At 43.0% G+C, this 20,525-nt stretch overlaps 1 pseudogene; it reads right to left on the bottom strand.

Annotated features, from left to right (window-relative positions):
• Positions 1-10,337: 10,337 nt before the first annotated feature.
• On the bottom strand, positions 10,338-17,014 carry LOC102829419 (annotated as a pseudogene).
• Positions 17,015-20,525: the final 3,511 nt, after the last annotated feature.

Below are 20,525 nucleotides of genomic sequence, written 5' to 3'. Positions count from 1 at the left end.
TTCTGCCAGGCATCTGTGGCCACTCTGATCCTTCCCCTGCATGGTCTCACCCAAGATGGCGGCTCCTCGAGCAGCTGAGCATCTCGAATTAGAAAACAATGGATTTCTTGCTTCTGCCACAAATTCCCCCAGCTGTAAGTCTTCCAACCTTCTAAATATTCCTTTATATGTGGTTCAGAGTTCTGAGACCATCCTCTGAGCCTGTTTGGTCGGGTATTCTGTGTTGTTGTTGGCGGAGCTCTCTGTTATACGTCCACCCGATCTGCCATCTCTTTTTGTTCCTTGGTGTTATAAACTCTTAATTTCTATGTATAACATAAGGAAAGTTAATCCACAAAGCTGCAAAGCTTCAATTGCAGAGTAAAGTAAAAATACTGGCTAGTTGTCCTTTTTATCAAAGGTGGTTCAGGTACCGAGAGTCAGGCTTTCTCATTCTCCATCAAACATAATCTATCATCTTTTTTATTATGATTAAATTCCAGATATCTTAAATGTTATTTTAATATCACATAACAAAATAGAAACTTAAAGCATTTGTTTAGGATAAAATACACAAGATGGAACTTGTGGCATGGGGTTCTGGTGTGGCGCTGTGGGTTACTGCGCCAGACTGAAAAGCCATTTGTACTGCAGGGTCGGTGGTTCAAGCTCACCAGCTGCTCTTCAGGAACCCTATACAGGGTCGCTATGAGTCAGAACCCGACTTGACAGCACTTACTTAACAACAACAACAACAACAACAACAACGGTTGTCCTTTAAGGAGTTCTGGTTAAACCCTCAGCTGCTAACAGAAATGTTCATAGTTGGAACCTATGCAGCAACTCTGTGGCAGAGAGCCATTGGGATCTGCTCCCATAGGACTGTTGCTATTGTTAAGTGCCATCGAGTCAGTAACACCTCCTAGCAACTCTGTCTAGAGTGTCCAAGGAGCAGCTGGTGGGTTTGAACTGCTAGCCTTACGGTTAATAGTCCAGTGCTTATCCTGCAGCACCACACCAGGATTCCATAAGGATTACAGCCAAGAAAATCCTGTGGGGCAGTTCTATTCCGTTGCATGAGGTCACTGTGAGTGGAAAGTGACACGAAGGCACCTAACAACAACAGTTGTGCTTTATAAGTACAAGGAAAGCAGCTTCTTCAAGCACCTGGCATCGACCTTGTTTTAGTACTAATGAGCCCTTGCCAGGCGATGCCAGTGCTCCTTGGAGTCCGGAGCATGGAATGCTCTTATTTGACTCCTCGCTGGAAGAGTATGCTTTTTTTTTTCTTTTTGCATATCTGTTTGTGTTGCTTGAGTGTGTAGGTCTGACCAGTCCCACCCAACACGCAGCCCCTGGTTAGCCCATTGTTGTTGTTAAGTGCCAGTTCATAGCGATTCTGTGTCAGGTTTCTGAGGCTATAAATCTTTGTGGGAGCAGAAAGCCTCATCTTTCTCCCGTGGAGCAGCTGGTGGGCCCAACCCACCGACCTTGTGGTTCACAGCCCAGTGTTTATCGTACAGAGCCATTGCGCTTCCTATAAGTACATTGTTTATGCTAAACTGTTTCTCTTCTGCCCTGCTGGCCCCTCTCTTCCTTTGTACCCCTTAGAGTATGGGAGAAGAGGGGCCACGCCCAGGGAAGTGAGCAAGGTGTTGATCAAATCATAGCAACCCCCCTCCACTGCTGCACTGAGATTGGTGGAAGGTCAGATCTTCTGACCATGCTGGGGCTCCTGACCACACACATAGTGTCAAGGGTCTAGCAGAGAGCATGCGCTGAGAATATGTACATGAACTGTGTCTTCTCATTCCTTGAGGTTAAAGGACAAATCGCCTACAAACTTATTCATCATACAGGCAAATGGTATACCTGGCATTGGGCCGTATGCCACACATCCTGCCCTCCACAGGCTTCCATTCTAGAGTCAGGCACAGAGCTTCATATCTATGTGTCTGTAAATGGTGGGAAATGCTATGAAAGAAAAGTAGAAGAGCATCAACTGGAGACATGAGTTACCTGGACAAGTGGGTGTCCTGAGCAATGAGTAGGAGCGAGTGCTGAAGGCACAGGGAAATTGCTCTAAATGAGGAAGGAGGATGCACAACAGAAAAAACCATCATAGCTCTGACATGGAGAAAACCCCAAAAAAGCAAGGTGCTAAGTGGCACCTGAAAGATTCCTGCCAGAACATTGTAAATTGTATATTCCAATGAAGCAATAGATAGCCACATGGTGATGAGTACTCTTCCTGTAAACTCATATGTAATAGAAATAGCACACACACTCGCAGACCAGTTGTCATTGAGTTGGTTCTGATTCATGGTGACCCCATGTTTTGCATATGTATTTTCTCATGGCGCTGAGCTTTCAGGGGGTAGATCCCCAGTAGACCTTTCTTCTGAGGTGGACTTGAACCTCTGTCCTTCTGGTTAGTAACCAGGGGCTTCACCCAGGGGCTTCTAGTAGGGAGAAAAGAGCATCCTTGTCACATATTAACAAGGAACATGCTCGGGGGCCCACAGTCTTATCAGGACATCTAGAGACAGGTCTTCTCTGCTCTTATACTGGGACATTTGAGATTTTGAGATTTCATAGACTTGCAATCAAGAAGCCTGCTACCCACATTCTTAAACCTGGAAATGCCAAGGCTAGAGATGTTTCCCTGCCTTCTGGGCTTGAACATAATCACCCAGATCCAGCTGCCCTTGCCCCCTCCCACCATAAAAGAAAAGATTGTTTGATTTTCTTTTGAAAAGCCTATAACCTGATGTGACACTGCTTTGTATGTGTGGAATCATCAGAAATGCGTTGTCCAACCCATCCCTTGGATGTGCAGAGAAACCCCTTGGTTGGGATGGGAAGAAAGGCACCTAGCCACCCTGAAGACATGACGCAAGTCAGCCTTCTCATCAGGGGCTCATAGACTGATACTCTCACTTAAGACCTCCAAACTATGTCAGTGCGGTCCTGTTTATATGAATTCGGTAGTGTCATTCAAAAGGACAATTGCTTTACATGCACTAATTTAAAAGGCCACTTAGTGAGCTACTTCTCTGCTTAATGCAAGCACAAAGAGTCATCCTTGGCCCCCATCGTTAACAGTGTCATCAAAAGGACAGACTGCCATTAGCTAAGGCTGCAGCAAGTAATTGTTAAGTACCATGGAGTTGGTTCCGACCCATAGCAACCCTGTCTAGGAGTTCCAAGGAGTGAGTGGTGCGTTTGAACCATAGGCATTGTGGTCTAGTGCTTATCCTATAGTGTCACACCAGGACTAGCTGTCTACAAAAGCAAGAGGCCTAAGAAAGCCAGGTCCCATCTCAGGTGAGGAGAAGGTGCCGAAAATGCAGGATGTTGGTTATGCTCACTCAGTTCCCTGCTTGCCTCCTCTGCTTCTCTTGAGACTTTTCTGAGTTAAAGGCCTCTTTTCTCAGAGTCAGAAGGCCTAAGTGTGTGCTGAAGAAAGAGTTTATTTCCATGGAGGTGAGAACCTTTCAAAGGCAGTCTCTAAACTCGGGAAGGAATCTACTGTAGTTAAAAACCAGAAGAAAGAGGGAGGTAGTTCTCGCGGGCTTCCCTGCTGCCTGTGATGCTTTGGGGCTTAGTCATCAGGTGAAGACAGCATCCGGAAACCCTGCAGTGCCCCACCCAGATGCTATGCCCTGTCTATGAACCCCAGCTCACACTGTGTCTTTCAGCCTCTAAGCTGGGTGAGGTTTCTAGTCACTTTAGAGAACTGAGGAGATTCAGAACACCAATTACTGCCCCAGAAAGTCGCAAATACATTTTGTCACTAGCAACCATGCATCTCACTGCCTGCTTTTTTTTTTAAAAAAAACAACACAAAACTAGCAAATGTACATATGACATTAATCACGTTCATCATATTGTGTAAGCATCCCTACTACCCCTTACCAATTTTTTTCATCACCCATTACAGAAGAAGCCAGGCTTCATAACATAGAAGGAAATGTCTCCTAGTCTGGCATCTACTCTCCATCCAAACCTTTCTTACTCCACTGTGGATGAGAACACTGAATGGGTTTAAGTCAGGAAAGGTGTATGTCAGGGTGTGCTTTCCCCATACTTAATTCAATCTGTATGCTGAGCAAATAATCCGAGAAGGCATGTGGCATCAGGATTGGAAGAAGAGTCGTTAACCACCTGTTATATGCAAATGAATACAACTTTGCTTGCTGAAAGCAAACAACTTGAAATACTGATGAAGTTCAAAGACCACAGTCTTTGGTATGAATTGCACCTGAATATAAAGAAAAGAATAATTCGCACAACTGAGACCATGGTAAATCATAATAAATGAAGAATAGATTGAGGTTATCTAAGACTTCATTTTGCTTGTATCCACAATCAATGCTCATGGAAGTGGTGGTCAAGAAATCAAATGATATATTGCATTAGACAAATCTGCTGCATAAGACCCCTTTAATGGTCAAAGATATCAGTTTGATGTCTAAGGTGCACTTGGCCAAAGGTATCGGATTTTCAATAGCTTCATATGCGTGTGAAAGTTGGACAATGAATAAAGAAGAACACAGAAAAATCGATGCATTTGGATTATGGAGTTAATGTAGAATATTGAAAGCACCCTGGACTACCAGAAGAATAAATGTGTCTTGGAAGAAATAAAACCAGAATGCTCCCTAGACCCCAGTATGACAGGGCTTTGTCTCTCATGCTTTGGACATATTATCAGGAAGGACCAGTCCCTGGAGAAGGACGTCATGCTTGGAAAAGTGGAGAGTCTGCAAAGAAGAGGAAGGCCCCTAATGAGATGGATTAACGCAGCAACAGTGGGCTCAAACATAACAAGGGGTCCTGGTGTGGCACTGTAGGATAAGCACTGGACTTTTAACTGTAAAGTCAGTAGTTTAAAACCCATCAGCCACCCCTCAGGAACCCCCCTGTACAGGGTGGCTATGAGTTGGAACCAACTTGTCGACACTTAAAAGCAACCTGTATTAGCCAGAGAAATGTAACCAACAGGAGATCACAAAAGAGATTTTAAGAGAGTGTGGCACTGTGGGTTAATGCGCTGGATTGCAAAGTCGGTTTGAATTACAAGGTAAGTGGTTCAAGCTCTCCAGCTGCTCCTAGGAAACCGTATACAGGGTTGCTATGGGTCAGGACGGACTCGATGGCACAATAACAACAACAAGGATGGAGAGGGAGTCCTGGTTTGGTGCTGTAGGATAATGCACTGGGCAGCAACGTCAGTTTGAATCACAAGGTCTACAGTTCAAACTCACCAGCTGCTCCTTGGAAACCCTACACAGGGTCGCTATGAGTCGGTACTGACTCGATGGCACTTAACAGCAACAACAAGGATGGTGAGACTTTGTCTCCCATACTTTGGACATGTTTTCAGGAGGGGCCATTACCTGGAAAGGTACATCGAAAACGAGGGAGACTCAACAAGATGGACTGACAGAGTGATTGCAACAATGGGCTCAAACCTACCAACAATTGTAAGGATGGCCCAGGACTGGGCAGTGTTTCCTTCTGTTGTACAAGGGTTACTCTGAGTCTGAACTGATTTAACAGCTATGAGTCGGAACCGACTTGACGGCACTTAACAACAACAACAACAACCAACAGTAAGTGTGGCACTGTGGGCTAATGTGTTAGACTGCAAAGGCATTTGAACTGCAAGGTCAGTGGTTCAAGCTCACCAGCTGCTCCTTGGAAACCCTATACAGGATTGCTATGGGTCAGAATCGACTCAGTGGCACTTAACAACAACAACAGTAACAAGTCAGAATCAACTCGATGGCAATGCATTTGGTTTTTTGTTTGTTTGGCTCTCAGGATTGTAGAGTCTGACCAGTCCAAAATCTGCAGGCCAGGCCATCTAGCTGCAACCTTGGCAGAAATTGGTACTAGTCCTGAGAGAGAATTCTTTCTCTCCCAGTAAATGTCAGTTTTTGCTCATAAGGCCACCTACTGACTAGATGAGACCCATCCACATTATTCAGGTTAATCTCCTTGTTTAAAGTCAACTGATTATACACGTTAATGACATCTGCAAACCATCTTCACAGCAATGCCTAGAATAGTGTTAGAGTAAATAACTGAATGCTGTAGCCTAGCCAAATTGCCACAGAGACTGACCATCACACAGCCCCAGCATCACAGAACCAAGGTTTGGAGTTGAGAGATAAATGCACACTAACTGGCATGCAGAATTCTTGTTTCAGTTGAAGTCTTAACTTTCAGTCACCTACAAAAAAACAACTGAAAACTGTGCCCCTAGCTCATCACTGGGCATCACTAAGTTCCTGTTTCTGCCAACTGGTGGACAAGGGACACACTAGCTTGAGAGTTAATCTACATGACTTCTGCATACTTATCTGCAAAGGTAAAATCTCTTCTAAATCTTTAACAGGTAGTGCCCCAAACTGGACACTATTTTATTGATGCACAAATGTGGTACCTGAGTGGTGCATTGCCCATTCCTCCAGGAAGCAATACAGTGAGCATCTCCTTCCTCGCCTGGACTTTGCCACAGGCTACTTTTCCTGATAAAGCAAGAACTGCTCAAAGACAGTTTTAAATTAGGTAAGGAGCCAAAACATCCTATGACTAATTTTTGGGGCCCAAATTACAGTTTTTAGTTTGTTTTTTTCCCCCCCTTACATGAAGAAAGCTGCTTCGGTGACTAAGAAAATGGACATGGAAATATTCACTCTAATTCCAAGGCCGTGTAAGGCACAGCTAGCCATAGGTCCTCCAAGCGGTCTGAGGACGTCATACATGCAGCGTCAGATAGGTCAAGAGGCTTAGGAACCAAGTTCATATGTAATTGATCAAATGCAGTGGTTTCTTTTTCACTGGCTACGTTGTCCTTACGGAGTCCTGGTGTGGTGCTGCGGGTTAATGTGTTGGACTGCAAGATCTATTTGAACTGAAAGGTTGGCAATTCAATTTCATCAGCCACTCCTCATAAACCCTATACAGGGTTGCTATGAGTCAGAACTGACTCAGCAGCACTTACAGTGTCCTTAAAAATCCATATTAGAAGTACCTCTATTCCACACACACTGTTGAAGGTAGGCAGCTCCTGCTCTTCCTGAATTATTTGAAGTCCTACACAGCTGAGAAATTAGTTCTCTTGTTTATCCACATAGAGGCAAAATCCTGGGCCATGGCATTGTCCTTCAGAGACTTGAGACCATGCTGTTTTGAACTTGGCAATAGCTATTTCCTGAAGAAAATTAGTATCCAATCAGCAAAGAGGCAGAATACATAGATTTGGTCTTGTTTTTTCCCAATCTTTGATGGGTCTTGCTATATGACAACCTTTCTAATAGAGGCCAATCTTGTTAAGTCATGGATGCCAAAAGCTTACTTACCATTTTTTGCTTACTCATGCCAGAGGTAAATGAAAGGGTTGTGGGGAGATAGAGTTGTAGAGGAGAGGTATGCAAATGCCTTACTTATGTAGTGCTTCCATGACAGAAATATTACACGTGGGTGGCTTTAACAAACAGGAGTTTATTTTCTCAGAGTCAGGAGGCTTGTTGAGTGTTAGCAAGTTGGTTTTGACTTATCGCAACCCTGTGTACAACAGACTGAAACCCTCCTTGGTCCTATGCTATCCTCAAATCATTGCTCTCTTTGATCCCATTGTGGCAGCCACCGTCAGTTCATCTCATTAAGCGTCTTCCTCTGTTCCACTGACTCATCTAATAAGCATGATGTCTTTCTCCAGAGACTGGTTCCTCCTCATACTTAATATGTCCCTTTTAGCCATGCATGGTCTTGTAACTTCCTCGATGATAGGATAGGACTATGCAAATCAGGTGTCTGTGGCCCACCAAGGGTATTGGGCTACTGTTGTTGTTAGGTGCCATTGAGTTGGTACCAACTCATAGCAACCCTATACACAACAGCCTATAAATAAAGCTCATAGAATCATTGCAGGAGTGGATCCATGTGAATATGATGTATGAAACCCTAACGAGGGGATTGCTCAGTTTTGCCATCCCACTAAGCTTAAAAGAGAGCCAATCCCAGAGCAGAAGGACTACCTCACACCACCAAGACAGAGCAAGGAGTGAGCAGAGGGCATCCTCTAGACCCAAGGTCTATGCTGAGAATCTCCGAGACCAAGGAGCTAGAGTGTTTTAACATTGGAGATGTCAAAAGATATGAAGCAGTGGCAGCAGAGGAATGGTGGCATGAGAATCAGGAGATTGATGTGAGATGGCACAGTTGGCTTCCCAGCACACCAAGAAAGATGGCTTCAGTGGACATGGCCACCCAGTAGCAATAGCTAAGTGCTTTCACATAGGTGACTTGCTGACCACATGGAGTGCCTCCAGACTCATCAACCCACTAAGCAAGAGAGCTGAAGGACTTCAGGCCCGCTTTCTGGAAGACTGGGGTGCCCGCAGGCAACTATTGCCAGAGCTAAAGAGCTTTATAACAATTGCCGAAGCAGGGAAGGGGCTGAGGAGCCGAGAGGCAAAGGGCCAGAAAGAGGCCAGAAAGTGGGTGTGGCTGTTACTTCTCTAATAAAACCCATAGTCATGAATTTTGTTTATGAGTTTTGTGCGGTCATTGCAACAAATTATCCAACTGAACAGAAAAGTAGAGAAGGCCATCAGAGGAGCTGCTGTTGGTAAAGATGGAGAGTGGAGGAATGTTTGACTGCATAGATGTTTCAGCCTTGGTACCTCATCAAGTTATAGACACCCATACACCCTCAACACACTAATTTTACAATGACCAAAGTATGTAAGATGAAGTCTCATCATCTCCCCTTCTAAGCAGCATTCTGGTTGTACTTCTTCCAAGAAGGATCTGTCCATGGTATATTCAGTCTTCTTCACCAATACCATAATTCAAAGGCATCAAGTCTTCCCTATTCATTGTCCAGATTTTGCATGTATATGAGGCTGTTGAAACTATCATGGCTTGGGTCAGGGGCACCTTAGTCTTTAAAGTGATATCTTTTCTCTTTAACATTTTAAAGGGCTGTTTTGTAGCAGGTTTGCCCAATCCAATTTGTCATTTGATTTCTTGATTGCTGCCTCCATGAGTGTTGGTTGTGGATTCAAGTGAAATGAAGTCCTTGACAACTTCAACCTTTTCTCCATTTATCGTGACATTTATGGGTCCAGTGGATGAGGAGTTATGTTTTGTTTATGTTGTGGTGTAATCCGTACTGAAGGCTGTAGTTTTTCATCTTCAGTAGTAAGTGTTTCAAGTCCTCTTCACTGTCATCAAGGCTAAAAGTCCGAATCCAGGATGCTGACTCTAGGGGAAGGTTTTCTCTTTCTCTCTGCTCTGGGGAAAGGTCCTTGTCTCTTTTTAGCATGTATTCTGTAATGATCATATGCCATGGCATCAGTCATGCCCCATTTCTGCATACTTACTCAAGCTCCTCTTTTATATCTCAAAACAGATTCCCATAAGACACACCCTACACTAATATGGACTCATTAACATAACAAAGAAAATCCAACCCTATATATAATTGTAACTATGGGGCAAGGAGCTCTGGTAGCATAGTGGTTACAAATTGGGCTGCTAACCTCAAGGTTGGCAGTTCGAAACTATCAGTGGTTCCACGGGAGAAAGATGAGGCAGTCTACTCCTGTAAAGATTTACAGCCTCGGAAACCGTATGTAGGGTCACTATATAGGCACATAACAACAACAACAACACGGGCACAGGGGCTGGGATTTACAACTGATATTTTGGAGGGACACAATTCAATTCATAACAGTAGGAAAGATGTTCTGAAAGAAAATGGGCCAAAGAGCTACAAAACCTATCTTTGATATGATAGAAAAGACTATTGACTTTTAGACTTAGGCTTATCTAAATACTATAATGAAAGCTTTCAGCAGTGAAATGAATAGCTGACTCTTCCAGCCAGCCCACCATGGTTGACCTGATATGTGCCTGACTTCTTGAAATGATGCTGTCCAGGAAACGCAAAGAACTTCATTCATTTTCATTAAATTTGCTGGTATCAGTGGCAAACATTCAGTATCAGGGTGGGGACCAGGGCCGGGGTTGACAAACGAGAGTACTTCTGTTCTGATCACAAGTAAAGTTACATCTTGTTTAAAGTGGGGGTGATACGGAGCCATTGGTTCTAACTGTGAGAACACAGTTCATCAGAGGAGACAAGCCAACACCATACCTACAAAATGAAGGGCATTTATTAAAGAAAGAAAATCTTGTTTTCCTCAAGATTGATTTTTAAAAACTATAGTAAGTATATTTTAAGTGACCACACTAGTTAGCCACCACCTTGTTAGTAAAGGGGAGTCAGAAAAACACAGTAACTTAGAACATATATTCAAGCACTGAGGTGCATCTTCTTATTCCGTTGTCCTTTTAACCAAGTTTTTGAATACAGAACCTACAAATTTGAGTTTTGTCCTTTGCTTTTCTCTGAGCTGGAAGAGATGTTTTAGAAGTTTTGGGAGGCCAACCAGAATGTCCTGATGCACCATCTTTCTACCCCAGTGCTGAAGAGTTATGAAAAGTGGGGTGAATTTTCAAAGCTTAAGGGAGTTCTTGCTTCCTGAAACTCACATGATATCCTAAGGGAAATCAAAAGACAGAGACAAGTTTACCATGAAGACATCTAAGCTCAAATGTCTCCAATGTAGAAGCTGCATCAGAGATTAGGGGAGAAAGAAGCCTCCCCTGGCACTAATAGAGTGGGCATAGATGGATGTCTGCCACAGCTTGGGGATCATCTTCTACACCTGGTGGTGGCCCCAAAAGTACAGGTGGGACTGGCAAGCACCCTCCATTACCTCACGCCAGCTGGTGATTGGCAGGAGGGTGGGGCAGGGGAATGATGTAACTGAGCTGGAGCAGCTACCACCAATGGCTTTTGGGGGACTGCAACATGGAAAATCAAAGAGCTAGTAGTCTCCCAGAGTTCCTGAGTGGTGCAGACATTTAAGCACATAGGTAATAACTGAAAGGTAAGATACTCAGCTCTACTCAAATGTTCCTCAGAAGAAAGGCCTATTGGGATTTATTTTGGAAAAATCAGCCATGGAAAACTCCATGGAGCACAGTTCTACTCAGGTACACATGGTGTCTCCAGAGTGAGTGGCCACTAGACAGTCCTCACCCTTAGGCAACATGCCCTGTCTCCAAAATGTGGCTTTTCCAACAATATGCCTCCCTGCTTAGGAAAGCCTGAATTGTCTGTTTTCTCCATAGATGATGTTGCACTCTTGTCTTATATAGAGGTGATCCAAAAAAAAAAATGAGGAAAAGTGTTCTAGGTCAAGCAATAATAATTATGATTAAATTTAATTACTATAGGATTCCTGGTGTGGCACTGTAAGTTAATACACTGGACTGCAAAGTCAATTTGAACTGAAGGTTGGTAGTTCAAGATCACCAGCCACTCCTCGGAAACCCTATACAGGATCACTATGGGCACTTAACAACAACAACAACAATGTTACTATAAGGGTTCATTAATATGGCAATCTTGGCAAGGCAAAACCATCTGGACAAAAACACATGTATGGTATCCAGGGCTGATGGAGAGGTGGAAGAGGAACTGTCTACAAAAGGGCAGTATAAGGGGGATTTCATCCCTTGAATTATTAGTTATGGTGGCAGTTGCTCCACTGATGAATTTATCAGAATTCACAGAATTATAACCTGAAAAGAATGCCTTCTATTGCATTTAAAGTATGCCTTATGTATTCAGTAATTCTGTAAAGTAAAGCCTGTTGAGTGACTGTCTCTATTCCAGCCACACCCACTTCTTTTTCATTTGTATTCAAAACAACTAGTGTAGTTATATTGAGGGAAAGCAAAGAGAAAACCTTCAGCCTATAAAGTCATGTATGAATGCAGACTCCAGAGACTAAACTGATGACACAGGTTTATTTGCAAAGCTGTCTCCTGCCACCTGGTAAGTATCTAGAGTACCAAGACCACTGCATACCTCATTCATCTCTATATCCTGTTGTAGAGGGAAAAAATCTACTCAGTCTTTAAACTTAAAAAGAATCTATCCAGGGGGAAAAAGAGGTAAGTTCAAATGCAGGGAGGCATCAGTCCACATAAGTAAGAACTGATGATTACAATGAAAAACTTCCAACAAAGACAGATATAGTCCAGGGAACAAAGATATTATAATGCAGCCATTTGGTTGGGTTAGTCTTTGGCTGAGGTCACAAGAAGAATGGGCTAGGGGTGAGGAAACGGATTCTGTTGGATAACTGAGTAAAGAGAATTACAGTGATTGATTTCAGGAACTAATTACAGAGAATTTTAATCATTGTCATTTCTTTGGGGTAGGATCATAAAAAATCCCTGGTGGATGTTTAAGCAGCTTTCACCTAATGTCTCAGTAATTTGTGAAAACTTTATTAATATAAACACCTCATTTCCCTCAGTTTATTAAACAAAAACCTTTTAAGTTAATGGGGAAACTTTAGATAAGGTTGGCTTCAAGACCCTTTCAAACAAGTCTCTTTATGATATCCTTATCATGAACAAAGATTTCTTGGACCCACTTTATAATAAAGACAGCTATGTCAAGATTCCCTTCCTTAGAGTGTATTTCCTTCATTATGATCCTGGCTTGATCCTAAACAGAAATTACTTCTCAATTTTTGTGGCTTTGAGCAATTAACATGTCCAGATAATAGGAGCTTATGAGAGGTTTGAGTTGACTCTGTGGGTAAGCAATCATAAAGTCTCATGTTGGCAGGCAAGTAGAAGATGAATTAATTCAGCAAGAATGGAATTTAGTTCAATCATTTGATTTTAGTTAAAAAAAAAAAAAAAAGTTTTATAAATTTCTCCTAATCACGATCACCCAGGACAGTGGCCAGTATACAGTAGATGCTCAGTAAATGTGGGTGGACTAGATGGCGGGAACCACTCCAACCACACCAGCTCCTGAACTTTCCACCCCGGCTCCCACCACATTCAGCCCTCTTCTTTACCCTCTCTCCCTCTCCCCTCCTGTCCCCTCCCTAACCCTGTCCCTGTGAGTTTCTGAAGGTTTTCTACCATTTTGTGGCCCAAATTAGGTCAGCATAATTCTTATAGGAAGAAGATTCAGAGCATTTCTTCTGAATCAGACCTACAGAAGTCTCTAGAAGCCTTCCCAGCAGTGGGGATGTAGTAACTTGTCCTGGAAATACAAGAAATGACTCACCAGTAAATTGACAGGTGGATCTTCTGGCACACTGAGGTGCATGTGTACAGTAGTAGAGTTAGATACTGGCTGAGTGTATGAGGGAAGAGCAAGTGGCCCAGTCTGGGGCAGCAACATGGAGAAGGTAAAAGTTCCGACGTTAATGTTACGTTAGAAAAGTCTCCAGTGCCAAGGTTAGGGGCTACTGACCTCACCTGGAAAATCCACAACATCCAACACATTGCCTGGTAGTGTCTATTTTCCTTTGCAGCTTCCTCCTTGATGGTACTTTCTGGGAAAGTATAATCCCATTCTTCCTGTTCACTGGTGGTCCTAGAAGACCAATAGTTATTTATTAAATTGGTGTGTCTGTGGTGGGGTGAGTAGTAATGACTAAATTAACCTTCTACAAAGTTCTCTGAGGCTGCTCCATGGGAAAAAAGATTGGAGGGGTGAAAGTGGAAAAGACAAAATTGTAAAAAAACAAAAACAAAAACAAAACTGCACAACCTCTAAAGGGATCAAAAGACATGATGGAGGTCTAATGGGGTGGAATCAAATGTGACTCTATAATAAAGCTGAAGAGAAAGATCTCTCCCTTTTGAAACTGTGACGTGGCCTATGTCTTTGGGTCAGTCAACATTTGAGAGGAAATGAGAAGTCAAGTGATGGATGGCCAACCTCTTTTCAGCATGAACAGGCTGGAAGGGCTACTCCAAAATCAGTGAGGTAGAGTTGCTTCCAGAAGAAGTTCTAAAAGTAGGAAAGAGATATAGTAAACGTTAGATTATAAACAGTTGTTGTTTTTGTTGTTGTTAAGTGTCATAGAATTGGTTCCAAGTCACAGCAACAGATATTCCAGAGGCATGTGTGTTTGTGGGAAATGGAAAAAGAAAGACAGCTGGGTTCCTGGAAAGCGTGGCATGATTGCAGACATATGAGTCCAGCCTGGGAATTGTCATGGAAGAGTGGAGCATGAAATCAGATTTTAGAGGAAAATGAGGGCATTGTTTGGCCTCTAGCTGAGAATCCTGAGGAGGGGATTCTCAGCTAGAGTTTTTTCTGGAATGAGAAGTGATGTAGGCTTATAAAAAAAACAAACCAGATGAGGGATGAGAAAAGATAGGCACTGGATTTCCTTAGTACATAACCCAAGTTTAATTTCTGACCGCAGTTAGGACCTCTTGTGAAATCCACCATCAAATACTCAATGTGAATCCATTCACCAACAAACTTGGGTTTAGCCCAGTTCATAAAACCTACTCTGTTAAACTTCTTCCTGGTTCTTCTCTACTCTGTGTCTCCACTGATCCATCTGGGACAGAACTTAAAACCCTGGGCATATAGTCACTGAATATGGGACCATCTAAGCCTCAGCAAAAATAGGGGAAACCCTCAAAGAGATGTACTGGCAGAATAGTCACAGCAATCGACTGAAATATACCAACGATTATGAAGACAGTACAGGACCAGGCAGTGTGTTATTCTGTTTTACGTAAGGTTATCATTAGTTGAAGTTGACTGGATGGTAATTAACAGCAAGACATCCTGGCCATTGGGTGGTTTCAATGACCTAATAATCATCTCCCAAAGCTGATTGGGTTAGAAGTTGTATCCATCAGGGTTATTGTTTTTCAACCAGAGCAGCAGAACAAGTATATTGTGTGTGTGTGTGTGTGTGTGTGTGTGTGTTGTTTTTGTTGTTAAGTCAGTTCCGACTCATAGCAACCCTGTACAGGGTTTCCGAGGCATGGTTGGTGGGTTTGAATTGATAACCTTGTTAGCAGTGCAGTGGGCCATATCAGGACTCCATATGTGTGTGTATTTATTTATATATGTATGTATATTATACACATCAGTAGACTACAAAGAATTTGCTTAAGCAATTGTAGAGGCTGGCTAAGCAATTATGAAATCCACAGGACAATCAGGAACAAAAGACTTTATAGCAGGGTTGAATTTTATAGGCGTGGCCATCCACAGGTAGAATTTCTTCTGTCTCTTGAAGAAACGTCAAGCCTGCTTTTAAGCCCTTCCAACTGATTCAATCAAATCTGCTCAGATTACCCAGAACAATCTCCCTTACTTAAAGTCAACTGATTAGAGGTTTCACCTGTATCTGCAAAATACCTTCACAGCAACACCTAGCTTAGTGTTTGACTGAAATACTGGACTGTAGTTTACACAAGTTGATACATCAAAAAGGCATCAGAGATCCTAATTCACAACTGTGTTTCCAGGCCACTCAATATACTTCTCAATCTACTCCAAACCTGGGAAATTGCTAGGTGACCTGACATCTCTGCAGGCCATTGAACAAATACCTGATGGTCTTCTGAGGCCTCAGAATAGACCAGGTACCAGGTAGAGAAGCTGTTGATCTCTGGGTACAGTTTTCAATGTTATACTGAGACAATAGCGTGGCATCCTAGGGACTCACAACAATTGCTTTGTCTCCCACTGGATGATAAGAAACTCTGGTTTGTGGTGATAACTTTGCTAAGACACCTCAGCTTGATATTTCTTCTACAAGATCCAGTCAGAACTATTAAAACTTTCGTGGATTGCAGACTTTCTGGAGCCATGGAGGGTGATGAACCTCTGAATCTACTGTCCTGAGATAATCTTTGTGTTTGTTGTTAAGTGCCGTCAAGTTGGTTCCAACCCACAGCGACCCTGCATAGTGTTTCTGAGGAGAGGCTGGTGGGTTTGAACCACTGACTCTGCAGTTAACACTCCAGTGCTTATTCTAAATCACCACACCAGTATTCCTGAGATAATCTTTAAGCAACACAAATATCCCCTGAGGATGTCCTAAACCTGAAGAATGGTTTTGCTTAGCTAGTTTTTTTTAAAAATCTGCTTTAAGTGTTATGCTCTTTTAAGAACTCCTGGTGTGGCTTGTTGGATGTGAGACCAGCAACTAAAGTCAAGGCAGGGTTGTCATGTTTGTCCAGTGTAACTGCAGGAACAGTTGGCAAACCTAGCCAGGAACCCAGAGTCAAAGCCATGCTGCCACACTTGGTTGCCGCCAGCACTGATGAGGAGACATAATCTAGAGCCAGTGTTGCCAGGTTCACACCTTCCACATGAAGCCACATGCCATAGAGTTCTTTCAAACACCCATTCTATCTGTGTGTCCTATTGCTGCAGTTCCAGCATTTGCAACAAGCATCAGAGGCAACCTTCCTTGATCTTTATCACCTTTAATCAGTTTCTCCAAGAAGGCAACATCCATCTGGTGCTGGGATCCAAGCATAATTTACAGGGGACATGGCACAAGCAGGGGAAAGGCAAGTCAAGCTGATTACCAAGGTAGTGGTCCAGGCCAGGTCTAGCAGCAGAACTAAGATATATGACAGGCTTTTTGTTATATAACACACTGAATTCATCCACAACAATGTCTTCATTCATATTGAGAGTGAATGGCAAGCTGACAGATCTTTGCAAGGTCTGCTCTCTCTTCCTCATGGAAATAAGCACAGCCATTTTCATACCTGAAAATCCTGTAGAGCCATAAGGTAGTATCCAAAAGTATTCTAGTTGTAAATTTTCTCAGCTTCTCTTTGTCCAGAGTAGAAATACAAGCGCCCAGACTATGTCCCAACAAAGCCATGTGACCTTGGTCTCCAATACTCTGGATTTAGGAGCTCTGGGGCTACCATCTTCATCTCCATGCATCAGATTCTGACCTACCTGGAGGATGCTCACCATATCCTGTCCTGGAATATTGCCTGATAGGAGCTTCTTTTCATTTTCTTCCTCTGTTCTCCTACTCTATCCTTCCTCCAGCATCTTTATCGCTTCTTTCACATTCTTCCCCATTTCAGCTAATGTAGGATCTACTGCCTTCTCCAGGGACGCTTCCATGGTGGAGGCGATCGCAGAGCCAACGGTGGTCCAGCAGTCCCGGGGGCTACTCTAAGCATTTTATAATATTGATATTTCTTATAATTGCAGCAGTTAAAGAAATATTTGTATCTAAAAATAGATCCAAATCATTGATCATGGAATTTCTTTGCTTGTTTGTTTGGGATGGGAATGGAGGCGATCATTGATAGAAATAAGACACATTAATATCTCATTGTTGTTGTTAAGTGCCGTTGAGTCTGTTCTGACCCATAGCAACCCTGTATAGTGCTTCCGAGGAGCAGCTGGTAAGCTTGAACTGCTAACCTTGCGGTTCAAACCAACTTTGCAATCCAGCACATTAGCTCACACCAGGACTCCATTAATATCTCATTGATTTTGTTGTTAAGTGCTGTTGAGTCGATTCCAACCCATAGCGACCCTGCATAGGGTTTCCAAGGAGCAGCCGGTGAGCTTGAACCGCAGACCTTGCAGTTCAAACGACTTTGCAGTCTGGCTCATTAACCCAGAGCACCACAACAGGACTCCTAATGTCTCATCGAACACATTAATTAGCAAACGAGTGAACTAAAGGATGGAAGAAAAGGAAGAAGGAAAAAAAAACGTTGGAATGGAATAGGAAAGAAAATAATACAATCCATAATTTCTCATCTGTGACAGCAAACCCAAGATCACTCTGAATCAGAAAGTTGTTGTTGTTGTTTTTTTTTTGCAAGTTTGATTCTATCTATTACTTAGCAAAACTTCACTAGAAATAGACATGAGGTTATTTATTTTTTTCATTTACCCCTCTCAGTTGGCATGTTCCTATGTTTGCTGCAGAAATATTCCTGCCAAATGATGAGTTTGCATCTCAAGTCTCACAGAGTGTCACATAATGTCAAGTCAATGTTAACTTTTCTAAATCTGGAGCTTTCTGAGGTCACCTGGTTTAAAGGATTTGAAAAAGGGACTGTGCACCTGTTTTGTACCTTTATTTCATGGGGCTGTTCACAGCAGGTAGGTTCACCCCCTCACTTATGAAATGGGGAGAAGACCTCCCAAATATGTTAATATCTTTTAATATAGAACAAGAACCTGGAGTGCTTCTGAACACAGAACATGTACAAAATTGACAGTGCTCTCTTCCCACATCCTGCTGGCCATTCCCTTTTAGGTGTCTGGTCAGAATCAGTGCTTGGTGGTCCCTATCCTTTTCCTGCCCCTTGCTGCAAAAAAAGCATAAGCCAAAATTGTGTCTTTATTTAATTAACCCATACTCTATGTAAAATTTTCATTCTAAATTTTTAAAAATTCAGAAACAGGTCTTCAGTCAGGATGGGGAACCCCCCTCCTGCCCCATACCACCACTCCAATGATTGCTGTGGTCTTTGCAAATGCCTCACTCTGTGGCCATGTGAATCAGGGATTCTGCCTGCAGTATGTCAAACTTTGGCAAAGACATCTATGTCTGAAATTGGAAATGAAGATCGCCACATCTTTCTCCCATAGACTCAAACCGCCAACCTTGAGGTTAGCATCTAAGCACTTAACCTCTTTGTCACCAGGATTCCTTTGTGGTTTAACCTACTTGCTCTAATGCTAGTTAATGGAATGAAGTATTTGTGGGGAAGGTCTAGGAAGGACAACTCTCCAACCTCATGTTCTGTTTGTGTCTTTGGAGCAGATATTTGGAGGAGTATTGGAGGCGTGGAAAATGATCAATATGATTTCTTGCCTTTACTAAAAACCAAGACTTTTTAGTGCAAAGCCCTTGTGAGGGTGAGGGCTAATAACAAACTGCTTTGAGCTACTTCGGAAATATCAAACCTTGAGCTCAGATGCTGAGAAAGCCCCCAAGTCAAACCCCAAGAAGACCCCAGAGACAATAGGAAGAGGGATTTGGAGAATTGAGGTAGAAGTTGGACTTCTGTGAGCTGACCTTTGGCATCACTGTAAAATTGTGAGGGTTTTTGTTTTTGTTTTTGTTTTTGTTTTTTAGCAAATATTATTGAGTGCCTGCTCTATGCCAGGTGTTGTTCTGGATACTGAGGATTTGGCAGGGACCACAGTAAAGACCTCTTCCTTCATTCTTAGCAGCAAGATGAGCCATGAGCATCTAACCATTTATATTTTGTGATATTCATCCAGGTAAGGACTTCTGTTTGCTTTTTGACATTTATCCATATCTTGGGGGCCAGATAGCTCCATTTGTGTGTTGGAGATAACTACTATCTATCAATTTATACCCCACTTCCATAATAATAGAGTTGTAGCTGGGAGGTGGCTGACCAACTGTTGTTAAGTGCTGTCGAGTGGATTCCGACCCATAGTGTTTCTAAGGAGCAGCTGGTGAACTTGAACCACTGACATTGCAGTTTAAATGACTTTGTAGTCTGATGTATTAGCCCACAGTGCCACACTAGACTGACCAACTAGACTCCTTATAATCCAGCTCTCCACAAGATGGTCTTAGGAGTACTTCTTACCAACAGACTATGAGTGCAGGTGATGTGAATAGTTTCAAGGCCAGTGATTTTTCCTTTCTTCCCTTGAGTGGCTATAAACCATAAGACCCTAGGTAATACAACATCTTAGGAGAGCAATGACCTTCTTGAATCACCACATAGAGGAGAGCCATCTACTCCAGACAGTTGTTGGGCAAGAAAGATATTTCTACTATATTGATCTGTTGTATTTTGTGTATATTAGGTATTGCATTTAACCTTTCATTAGTAAACATCTCTTATTTTCTATTTTACAGGGCATCTCTCTACCACTCGTCTGTCAGTTTGTCAGACAGACGAGTAACTTGCATGTTGCTGTGATGCTGGAAGCTATGACACTGGTACTTTATATACCATCAGGGTCACCTGTGGAGTCCTGGTGTAGCTCTGTAGGATAAAGCACCAGGTCGCAAAGTCAACGATTCAAATTCACCAGCTGATCCTCAGAAACCTTGTACGATATCAGGAGGTGGGGCTTGATGGCGGCTAGGGTGGAGGTGTAGTGAAGTTCGCCGTCAGTCATAACACAGAATACCAGGCAAAGCAGATCCAGGGCAGAGCTCCAAAACTCGGAACCACAGAGATAGGAATATTTTTAAAATTTTGAAGGCTTATAGCTTGTGGAATTTGGAGCTGAAGTAAAAAATCACGTACTTTTGAATCTGCCGGGCTGGGCTTGGAGGAGGCCCAGAGCCGACATCCTGGGTGAGACCAAACGGCAGGCCTACCAGGCAGAGCAGAAACACCACGGAAAAACGCCGCGGGAACCTGGGGACAAAGGTAGACAATATACTTTGTCAGTGTTGCTTTGTTCTGATTTTCTGTTTCTGTTTGTTTGTTTAGTATCTGGTCATTGGTGCGCCAACTGTTTGCCCAGCACCATTCTGGTGACTAGAGGGAGAGCCTGAGCGTGTGGCCACCCCCACCCCCACCCTCACCACTGGTGGGTTCTTCTGCCACGCATGTGCACAGATACTCAGCCCAAGAGCAGGGCCTGAACTTTTCTTATTTGTTTGCCTTTTGTT

The sequence above is a fragment of the Chrysochloris asiatica genome, unplaced genomic scaffold (genome assembly GCF_000296735.1).
Source record: "Chrysochloris asiatica unplaced genomic scaffold, ChrAsi1.0 scaffold00039, whole genome shotgun sequence".
In the NCBI taxonomy this organism is placed as follows: domain Eukaryota; kingdom Metazoa; phylum Chordata; class Mammalia; order Afrosoricida; family Chrysochloridae; genus Chrysochloris; species Chrysochloris asiatica.
Note: the sequence above shows the minus strand (reverse complement) of the source record. Positions and strands in the feature narration are given on the sequence as shown.